Source organism: Coenobita brevimanus, chromosome 63 (assembly GCF_032717465.1).
Source record: "Coenobita brevimanus isolate Jiangsu-jjx chromosome 63, ASM3271746v2, whole genome shotgun sequence".
Classification (NCBI taxonomy): domain Eukaryota; kingdom Metazoa; phylum Arthropoda; class Malacostraca; order Decapoda; family Coenobitidae; genus Coenobita; species Coenobita brevimanus.
In genome coordinates, this window is record NC_137016.1 from 2,861,700 (window position 1) to 2,872,500 (window position 10,801).

The 10,801-nt window shown below is 42.6% G+C and overlaps 1 non-coding gene across 1 annotated transcript; it reads right to left on the reverse strand.

Moving 5' to 3' along the window:
• Positions 1-3,533: 3,533 nt before the first annotated feature.
• On the reverse strand, positions 3,534-3,653 carry LOC145404526 (5S ribosomal RNA). The gene has a single exon (XR_013898184.1). It is a non-coding gene; the product is annotated as a 5S ribosomal RNA (ribosomal RNA).
• Between the last annotated feature and the right edge of the window lie 7,148 nt (positions 3,654-10,801).

The window sequence follows — 10,801 nt, forward strand, 5'->3', positions numbered from 1 at the left end:
CTGGTTACTGATGATTTTCTGGTCCGTTCCTCTCCAGCTTCGTACTCTTCCTTCTAAGCATCGTCATTGCTGAACTCATTATTAGTATCATTACTGTGGGTGTCACTGTATCTTCGTATGAACTGGAAATATTCTCTCTCTCTCTCTCTCTCTCTCTCTCTCTCTCTCTCTCTCTCTCTCTCTCTCTCTCTCTCTCTCTCTCTCTCTCTCTCTCTCTCTCAGTGGCCTCTAAAGTTGAAGGTGCTGGAGTCAGTCTATAAAACCTCTTCAGCGAACAGTTACAGTAATTGTTGGATTCTGATACGTGCCTGAGTGCAGTGGGAGTTGTCGCTGTAGCAGGCACAACACCGGCCTGCCAATGGAGCATCATCCATAGCGCTAGACCGCCCACCTTGCCTCACACGCCACTGGTGTGAGAAGCACAGTTGGAAAAAAAAAAAAAAAAAAAGTCAAATACTTTTTTTTTTTTGCAATATAACACGGTCAATGATATCTATAATTTGTACTTTGAGTCTATAAATCTTTCGAAAGAAAAAAAATTAATGATTATTCGGTTGTCAGTATCATACGGACGATTTCCATACACTACTACAAAATTATTTAGAGACGCATTTTCTTACCAAAAATGTAAGTCTGAAGCGACAAAAATCAGTAAGCAGTAGGAACTCTATCGTACTCCGCTTTTTGAAAACTTCTCTGTGTACAGTATATCTTTTATATAATAATTATACCTCTCAGAATGATGACACATTTTGATTTCATTTTTGCTACCACAAGATGATAACAGCAAGCTGAAAGGTAACTTCCTCCTCGTGATGAAGTTAGATAGTGTTGTTGTTGTCGCTGATAGTACTTGCAGTGGGAACCAGAGTTAGGGCAATGGTGCTGCTGCTAATGATGATGATGATGATGACTAGTAGTAGTAGTAGTAGTAGTAGTAATAGTAGTAGTAGTAGTAATAGTAGTAGTAGTAGTAGTAGAAGTAGTAGTAGTAGTAATAGTAGGAAATGAGCTTAGAGTGATGATGAAGACAATGACGAGTAGCAGTAGTGGGAAATGGGACTAAAATGATGATGATGTGATCTTTCTTCGCTCCCTGCTGGCCAAGTCCCCACCACCTGAGGTACATTATGTCCTACGGATCGTGTCACGGTTTCGGCTCGGTCCAGTCAGTAGCGTTGAAGCTCATATGAGGCGTCAAACAATAATTTTTTTCCTCCTGACGAACCGATTTCCCTCCCCTACTACCACTGTAAAAACGTTGGCAATTTTAACATTCAGTAAAACGCCTTTGTCGACGAGGTACGAGAGAGGCCATTTAAATCCGGAAGCATCGAAATATCGCCGTACACCCCGAGGATGCCTAAAGTATATTGATGATTATCTACCTACCAAGTTTCATGCCTTTACGACAAACTGTCTGGCCTGTGGCCCTCTTTTGAAGATTCCCGACATACTGCACTTGGCGCTTATTACGTGCCACGTGCTCCCCCGGGGTGTGATAAAACCTGTCAAAAACAAATCTTTAAAAATTGGGTTATCATATGGTGCAAACCACGCAGTGATCGGCCCTGTGGTTGCTGAGATATATGCTTCTCAAAAGCATTACGGTCAGGCCGTGTTGGGCCACTCATATGTGAGAAAATGTTACTACTTGGCGAGAGACTCGCGAGGGTTTCGCCCTCGCTCGTAACGATGAAGGTTAAATATGGCGTCAAATTGTTTCCTCAGTGAACCACACTTTCTATTACGTCTATTCTCTCTGACTTATATATATTTTTCTTATTACCTTCATAACTACCTACGATACCACCACGGAAGATCAAACGAGGCGTAAGTTCCAATTATCCTGTTGGATAATTTTTGCTCACTCGCCAGAAAAAAAAAAAAAAATGGTAAGATTACAAGAGAGGAAACGCTGAAAAACGTTGACAGATATCTTCATCTCGGTGAGCCAGGCTTTACCTCTTCCATTTCCGCCGAAAAAAAAAAAAAAAAATGTCGACGACAACATTGGGGTCCAGATGAGCCGTAGGTTCTTAGTTTCTTGCTGGTACATATTTACTCCTTCACTATCGGAGGAAATAATGCAGTCGACATCAGCAAAGAAGTTCAAAAACACTCTGTCAAACTTCTTAATCTTCAAGATGAAATAATTTTTTACTCTCTCATTACTAAGCCAAATATGTGGGAGGAAAAAGTTGTGAAGGGGAAAAAAAAAAAATGCCTTTTTTTCTTCCTCTGTGAGACAAATGTGTACCTTTCCAGAAGCGGTAAAAATGTCTGGGAGAAAACAAAGAACGATGAAACTTTTTTTTTTTTTTTTGTAAAGCTAAATGTTGTACTCTTCAATTACCGACAAAAAAAATGGAAAAAATTGCATTGAAGAATCACCAAAAGCTTTGGTTAATTTCTTTCTTAAATTCCCACCAAAAGGGAGCAGTGGGTGAAGCTATCAGGGAACCGCAAGCAGGTCCAGCATTAGATCTGGGAAGAATGGTAGGCTTGGTCTTGAGGTGGGCGCAGGAGGAGTACCGTTGATCGTGACGCAGGTGGTTGAGGTGTAGGCGTAGTGGGGCAAAACTAGGATGAAATAACTCAGCTGGAACTCTCTTTGCTTCCTTCTCCTCCTCCTTCTTGTGTTCCTCTTGCTCTCGTCCCCCCCCCTTCTCTCTCTCTCTCTCTCTCTCTCTCTCTCTCTCTCTGTCGAACGGCTGATGAGATCTCTCAATTCACGAAAAATGACAAGCTAATTCCTGTTCTTGTATTGGTATTTGGATCGTGTGTGTGTGTGTGTGTGTGTGTATGTGTGTGTGTGTGTGTGTGTGTGTGTGTGTGTGTGTGTGTGTGTGTGTGTGTGTGTGAGCGAGCACTCTTTACACCAGAAATTCGTGCTAGAAAGCGTATCACTGCAGTTTTTGAAAAATCTCTTGGCAACACTACAGATTTAATTCTCTCCTGATGAGTCGAGTAAGTGCCAGCCATTCAAGTCTATCGTCGTCAGAGATTCCCCGTCTTGGTCCGCTGACTGCATAGATCTCTTTGTTGAATAAAGCATCAGCACTTAACCAGAACAAAGTGTCAAATCTCGTCATTTCGAGGACAGGATTATGTTTTTTTTTTTTTATCCATTTTGAAAAGATTATTGTATGGTGAATAAAATCGTCATCAGTTAACGAGAATAAAATATCTCGGTTCCCTCACATAGATATACTCGTCACTGTAGCTGTCAAACTCTCCTTGGCGTAGAAGGTATCCTAGTATATTTTTCATGCCAATCCATTTCCTCCTCATCATCATCAATTTTATTTCTGCATATGATTGATTAGTATTCGATCGTATGTTACATGTGAAAGCTCTGTTGACTTTTTTTTTTTAATTATATACATATTATCATTGGTATATAAAGATTCATTTTCATTCATTCATTGCCAGACGCCATGTATCCCAAACGGGGTGGCCAAGGGCTTAGAGTTAATTGTTTTACAGGGAGGGGCACTGATCCTCCACCAACCCCACTTGACACGTAGGGATGCCAACAGCATCTGGTGTTCCCAGGCGGTCACCCATCCAAGTACTAACCAGACCCAACGTTGCTTAAACTTCGCTGATCGGACGGGAAGCGGTGTACTCAACGTGGTATGGCCGTTGGCTACAGCGCTTGCAACTGCGTGAGTACAGCAGCTTACCAATTGAGCCATTTAGGCACCCTTTTTTTTTATAAATTAGAAACTGTGAGGATTCGAACCAGCGCTGGTAAGTACGTGGATACAGCAGCTTACCGACTGAGCTATCCAGCAAGCATAATTAATATTTAATGCATATTTAAAAGAAAATCGTCAAGGAAGAGGTGCTACGGAGTCATCAAGCCCCTGGTACAGTACGGTGACACTGCGCTCGTAGTGACCAGTCAGGTTTACGAGTTTTCACCCCAAGTAACGGGCGACCAAAATGTAAAGATGAGGTAAATTTACACGCACAATTTATAAGCGAGGACATCAACTGCACGATATTACAAGCAAAAATATTTAACATTCTTTGAGAACCACGACGTCTTTTTGTACTTGGTAACACTCACAGCATTATGAAGATATTTTTATGCATAATTCATGAGAGGCCAAATATAGGAGAGTGGCTTGTGCTTTCTTTATTATTCTAGGAGTTCTTATTACTTTACTTGTTATTATCTGCTTCAAGAAAACTATGAATTACGCTATCGTCATGCCTATACCGACCGACCTACAACACCCATCTCCAAAGGGCACATTAATCTACTCCTGTCCCACCAACCACCATCCACCACTACCACAATCCACTTCCCTCCACCCACTCTACCCTTTTTGTTCCCCCCTCCACACTGATCTAAAAAAGAGAAATGTTACGTCTTCTCGCTGTCAATGTTGGCCCTCATACAACACCCATCTCTACCAGCTGTACTCGTCTCGTTCTTCCCCATCGTCAGCCACCATTCTAGCCCATCTCACCTACTCTGTTCCGCCCACCCCACACATATTTTGCTCCCTCACCTGCTTTACATCTTAAATACAACGCCCACCATCGCAGGGCATACTTTCCGTTATGGGTAACCGCTCACCAATATCCCAGCCCATCCCGCTCTCTCTTCAGCACCCACCCCACTCTTTCCCCTGATGTAGTCACTGTCATAATACGCACTGCCAAGACTACTGGCTGGTCATTATCCCCCCCACCACACAGACTTTTCTCCTTCCAACTTACCCAGTCTACACACACACACACACACACACACACACACACACGTTCTTCTCTCTCTCTCTCTCTCTCTCTCTCTCTCTCTCTCTCTCTCTCTCTCTCTCTCTCTCTCTCTCTCTCTCCCTAGTTCGAAGAGTCTGCTAATCAAACTGCAATCGACTGGTGGCAAATAGCATACATCAAATTTCACATCCTTGGGAAAAGTGATCTAATATCTGCACTTAGAATAGGAGTATACTGTACATGCAATCTGTTCCTGGATAAAGTATGAACTGTTAACTAGAATTTTAAACCCATAATCTGGTGGCTTATAACCTTCATTCTTGCCACCTTACTGCATTTTCTTAACACGTCTCTACATTTGGGTTCTCTGGAACTGATAACGTGATTTAGAGATAACAAGAAGACACTGAAAAAAAGAGTCGGGTGAGAGAGGCTTACAGCTTTATTGCGCTGTCGTCCGAGTAGAACTGTAAGTGTGGCTAGATTTTGTTTTATGGCACCTAATTTGAGAATTTTTTGGCCACAAAGTTCACAGAAAGTTACACAAAAACGACCCGGTCAAGTCCCACTGTTACTTAGCCATAAATCAGTCTGCCAGTTTGTCCAAGTTCGTGGGACGATTTGTGAGGCGAACGCTGTAAAATTTTGGAACATATCATCCCTGAATTATAACGAGACTACCTGCACTCCCCACTTTGGAAAATAAGGGTAAGATTAACTTTAGATACTGGCAGGAAACAAATATAGGCCAGTTTAGAACTCATCTTTGTTATCTACACATAGAGGCAGTGAAACTCATTTACAGCCTAGGGACAGGATTCGCAAACTTACGATGGATTCTCTCTCGTAACTGATTTATTATTATATGATGGACAAGGAGAGAGAGAGAGAGAGAGAGAGAGAGAGAGAGAGAGAGAATAAATTTTTAATTTGGCATAAAACCCATGAGATCACTACTTGCTGTCTCGCTGAAGTCTATTAGATTTGCATTACCCTTCTAAAGAAAGGGGGGGGGGTTATTTGTTATTACTGCCACGTTAAAATCACTCATATTCCATTTTTTTTCTGATTTTGATGCCAGGCTCGGTTCTGTGTTCAAGGTTATGAGGAGAGAGAGAGAGAGAGAGAGAGAGAGAGAGAGAGAGGTTGATAAGCTTTAGGGCAGACATCATTATCATCTTTTTCATCGTGATCGGCATCGGCATCATTATCATCTCCATCATCATTATCATTGAAAAAGAATAAATGATCACCCTATTCCCAACTTAATAAATGGAGTGGGAAAGATCCAGCAATATAAAAAAGTGCAAAGAAAAGGAATAACCGACAGAGTTCTCAGTAAGAACGTCCTGCAACTTCATTTTCTCATCAATCAAACCCTCAAAATTTTGCGAAGGGAACAGTTGCTTCGAGGGAACAGTTACTGAATAAGTTACGTAGGAAAGAGATGTAACGTTAGTATTCAGTCACCTTGTGGTAGATAAATTATCTCTTACGAGGGCGAAATGATTAAGTTTTGAAGTCACTAAAGGCCGTACTATAGGTAACAAAGGAGGTATCCTAAAGGTTCTACGTTGGCGATTTATTTTGAATACTACTTTTAATTTCCTCCTGTATAGTATTCATATCGTCTTATTACAGAGTTTGCAACGGTAACATTTTGTATCGTGTTACTTTCAACAGAGTTTGCAAATTTTATATCTTCTCAATTTAGGCAGAGTCTACAAGAGTAACACAGAAGACCATACTGAGGCGTAATGAGCAGAAGAAATACTTAAGGGAAAGGGTATGTCGAAATCTCTAAAGCCGTTCTAATACGACCTATCCTACGGTACAAGTAATCAGGCAAATGGTCGCTTTTCGGTTCAGGTCGCAGTTAAAGGTTTGCAGTTTTACTCCATGCAATCTACAGGTGATTATATTTGGCTTAGAAGAGATTTTTCGATCTGAGAAATTAGAGATGCATCTCCATAGTCCTTTGAATACAGTAAGGCATTCTTAAGTTTAGCTGTCTAATGGTAGTGAGTATGAATTAAGAAAGAGTATCGCCTTATTGAAGGGGTTTAAGCGGTACTCGAGAGACAGGAAAGGTGGAGGCGGTACACAAAGAGTCATTTGTCCCCAAATAGTCAACCCTTTCACCAAGATTAGATACACATTTCCTTTCCTTGCTGTCTCCAAGCTTGGGGAAGAATTTTGAAGCTAGAGGGGTTAGATGCAGCCTTCAGTAATCCATTCAGTGTTATTGGGCTCTCTTAAACTGAATAAAATCGACAGTATGAGAATAAAATCAAAATTGGCGTTATTATAAAAGTGATAACTTGTTGTGGTTATCTGCTTTAATGTCACTAGTGAAGTCGATAAGCATACATAGGAACAAAAAAGTAGGTTAGAATGGGAATCATGGGCCGAGGGAGTGTCGATTCGAATCTCTAAGGAACTGGAGAAATTGTGTGTGTGGGGGGGGGGGGATCAGTATATCTCATGAACGGCTTGAGCCATCAACATGAAACCTTCATGGTATCAAGATATGTCCAAAATCCTGGACGACTCGAAAATGGGCACTCGGGGTCAAGGTCAAGGTCATCAAAACGGCTGCCAAAGGTCTAGCAATTTTGATACTGATTGGCTTTTTGTGAAACGCGGTGTCTGAAGTCAATACCGTTTCGCGAATTTTCTTCAAATTTGGTTTGTAAGTAGCTTGTAACTTGGTCAACAGCCTACTCATGCGAGCGATTAGCATTCTGCTCCCAAATGCTTTTCTTTCATTTCTTTTTTTATGTATTTATGCATTCCTGGGGGGAACTGTCTTGCGGGCTTCTAGTAATTGGTTCCTTTTTATTAACAAAAACAGAAAAAAAGATCCCAGTCAGCTACACTAAAATATTCTGGATCACCGCAGCCTAATCTTGAAATGTTACATCTCGCTAGAGGATTTAGATGACTCACCGTTACTATTTATCGTTACCATCCCCATACATCAGAGCTCCCTTTCTTCCCTGTCATGGTCGAATCTTTTCTTGCATTTTATTCCAGTTAACCCCAGACATTTTTATTTAACTGAGAGGGAGGATGGGAATCTAAGTGTTAATGCTGTTATGAAGGAACAACTCTAGTTCTCTATTACAGTTAACACCAGACGAATTTTTATCCCCTGAAAGTATGCAGCAGAAGCCTGAGAGTGTTAATTCTTAGTTCGTTCATCCTCCTTCCTGTCGATGTGTTTCCACGTTTAGCAGAAAATCAAAGAACCTGAGAGTGTTACTTTTCCTTTTTTTTCATACCTTTTCTTTCTTTCAGACAACTGTTATCCACGACGATTGAAAGTAAATGGAACCGAGAGCGATATTTATTTATTTTTTCATGCGCATCCCTCACGTCAGAGGACTTATCCACATCTAGCTGAAAGTAAAGGAATCTGAGAGTGCTGATTCTCAGTTTGTTCATGATTCTCCATTACTTCAGTTGACTGTTACCCATGTCTGTTGGAAGGTAAAATGAGCCTGAGAGTATTAAGAGTTTGTTTGTTCATCCCCGTCCTTACTTCAGATGACTCTTATCTAAGTCTTGCAGAAAGTAAAGAGCTCTGAAGGTTAATTCTTTGCTTGTTCACCCTCCTTCCTTACCTCAGATGATTATTGGCCACGTCTAACTTGATGGAAAATAACGGAACCTGAGAGTGTTAAGTCGTTGTTTGTTCACCCCCATTCCTTACTTCAGATGCCGATTATACACACATAACGGAATGTATAGGAATCTAAAAAAATATTGCTTCTTTGTTCGTTATCTTCCTTACTCTTTTTAGAGCACCATCTTTCACGTCTAGCGGAAATAAAAATGAACCTGGGAGTGTTAATTATCAGTTTGTTCATGTCTTTTGGATAAGTATTTTTCACCTGCAGCAGAAGAAACTCCCTCTCCGTTCTGCTTCCTGATTCTCGCGCAAAGGTTCCCCGAGCTCTGTCATGTTGAGTAATTGCTGGGATGGGTGAGTGGGTGTGGGGGCCACGGGAGAAGAGGGCAGGGGAGAAGAGAGCAGGAGAACGGGGTGGGGGAGGAGAAGGTAGGGAGCATACTGAGGGAGGAGAGCGCAGGGGAGCAACCTTGGAGAGCAGAAGGCAGGAGAGAAGGCAGGGGATGAGCTAGGAGAGAAGAGGGCTGGGGGGGAGCTGGGAGAGGAGAGGACAAGCTGGGAGAGGAAAGTGCAGAGGAAAGGAGAGCAAAAGGACGGGCTGGGAGACGAGGGAAGAGGAGAGCAAGAGGGCGAGGTGGAAGAGGAGAGGGTGAGGGTGAGCTGGGAGAGGAGAGAGGAGAGGAGAAGGGAGCAGAAGGTAGCTGAGAGAGAAGAGGAATAGGAAGAGGCCTGAAGGACGGGCTGGAAGAGGAAAGAGCAGGATAAGAGAGGGGAGGGAGGCGGACTGGGAGAGGAGAGAGCTGGGAGTGAACTGGTGGAGGAGATGAGAGGATATGGAAGATATGGCAGAGGGGCGAGCAAGTGGAGGAGAGGGCAGGGTAGAGTAGGGCGAGGGATGAGCTGGGAGAGGAAATGGCAGGGAGGAGTGAGCTGGGAGGAGACCGCAGATGGGTGGCCTGAGAGAGTGAGATGACGAATGTGTGATACGTGAAGTAGGCAAAATAATATGTTAGGTATGACTGCCGTGTGCAACCTGAAAAAAATGCACGGATATATTCTTCTGTGTGACTGACTGGTAACAGCTGATTTCTTTCTCTGAGACAGAGGGGTGAGGGGAAGGTCTTTTTGTTGTACGTTCTTACTACTTTCCAGGTATTTTATTCAGCTTAGGAAAGGCCCTTCGTACAGCAGGGATTAATAAAAGCTATAACTAACCCTTGTGTTTGAAATATAGATAAATAGATAAAGACATACGAGAGTACCAAAGTGAATAATATTGTTCGGTGATGATGACAGGAATTAAATATAAAATGCAGTGTAGGAATGAAGTAGTCACTTTATTCAGCTTGAAGTGTTTTTTTAGGGGTGGTTTTGTTCTTGCTACCTCTCGACAAGTATATTTAACTACGGAGAAACTTCTTACATCGCGTGAGACAAGCTGAATCTAACTCTTCCACTTCAAAAGGTTTCTCAACCATATCAAAATCGTCTGGAAACAGCAAGGACGAACGAAAACTTGGCGTATCAGGTTTCACTGGATTAACAGACATATAAGAGATGCCCAAGAGACACGAACAAATGGACGTAAGGCAGAACAAACGGACGCAGGACACACGTACAAATGGAAATAAGGTAAAGAGAGAGAGAGAGAGAGAGAGAGAGAGAACTTAGGGAAGACACACAAACAGGGCCAAGAAACATGTACAATAAGAGGCAAGACACACAAAGAAACAAGGCAAGGCAAATGGAATAAGGATGTAAAACACACAAGCAAACGGCAGGAAGACACACGAAAACGACAAAACAAACTCAGTTCACACGGACAAACAAACAGCCGGATGGACGTTCTGATACTGTCTGACTCAGCAACTGCAGCCTCCCCCCTTCCCCTTCCCCTATCACCACCCCACTTTCCCTAACCCTCCCACTTGCCTCTCCCCACCCCTAACCCCGCCTATCCATTCAGCTTGCGGTGTAATAAGCTGAGGCAGGCGCGGCCCTCCCGAGACAGTGCCACGGCAGCTGCCGAAGGGGAAACAGCACCTCGCAAGCGGAAGATTAAAGGCCTTTGTACTGACGGCTGTACCACTCGCTCCTCCACATAGGCATCTTCATAAATCAAGCAGGTGCGTTAACACATGAAAACGCAACCCCTCACTGAAGTTGTATTAGTCACTGCTCAACTTAGACATCTGCACAAATCACTCGGATGTGTTAATGCATGACAGGACAACCGCTCATCATTTTGTGGCACATATATTAATATTATTAGACATATTTACGAACAAAAAATTCACAAATATTGTAGGTATATAAATCAGACTGACAAAGACGATGCTGCACTACACAGGGGGACTGGAAATCAAAATATTTATCTCTGAGGGGGATGACTGACTGCGTCCACAACATCTCTACCACTCCCAGTCTACCATC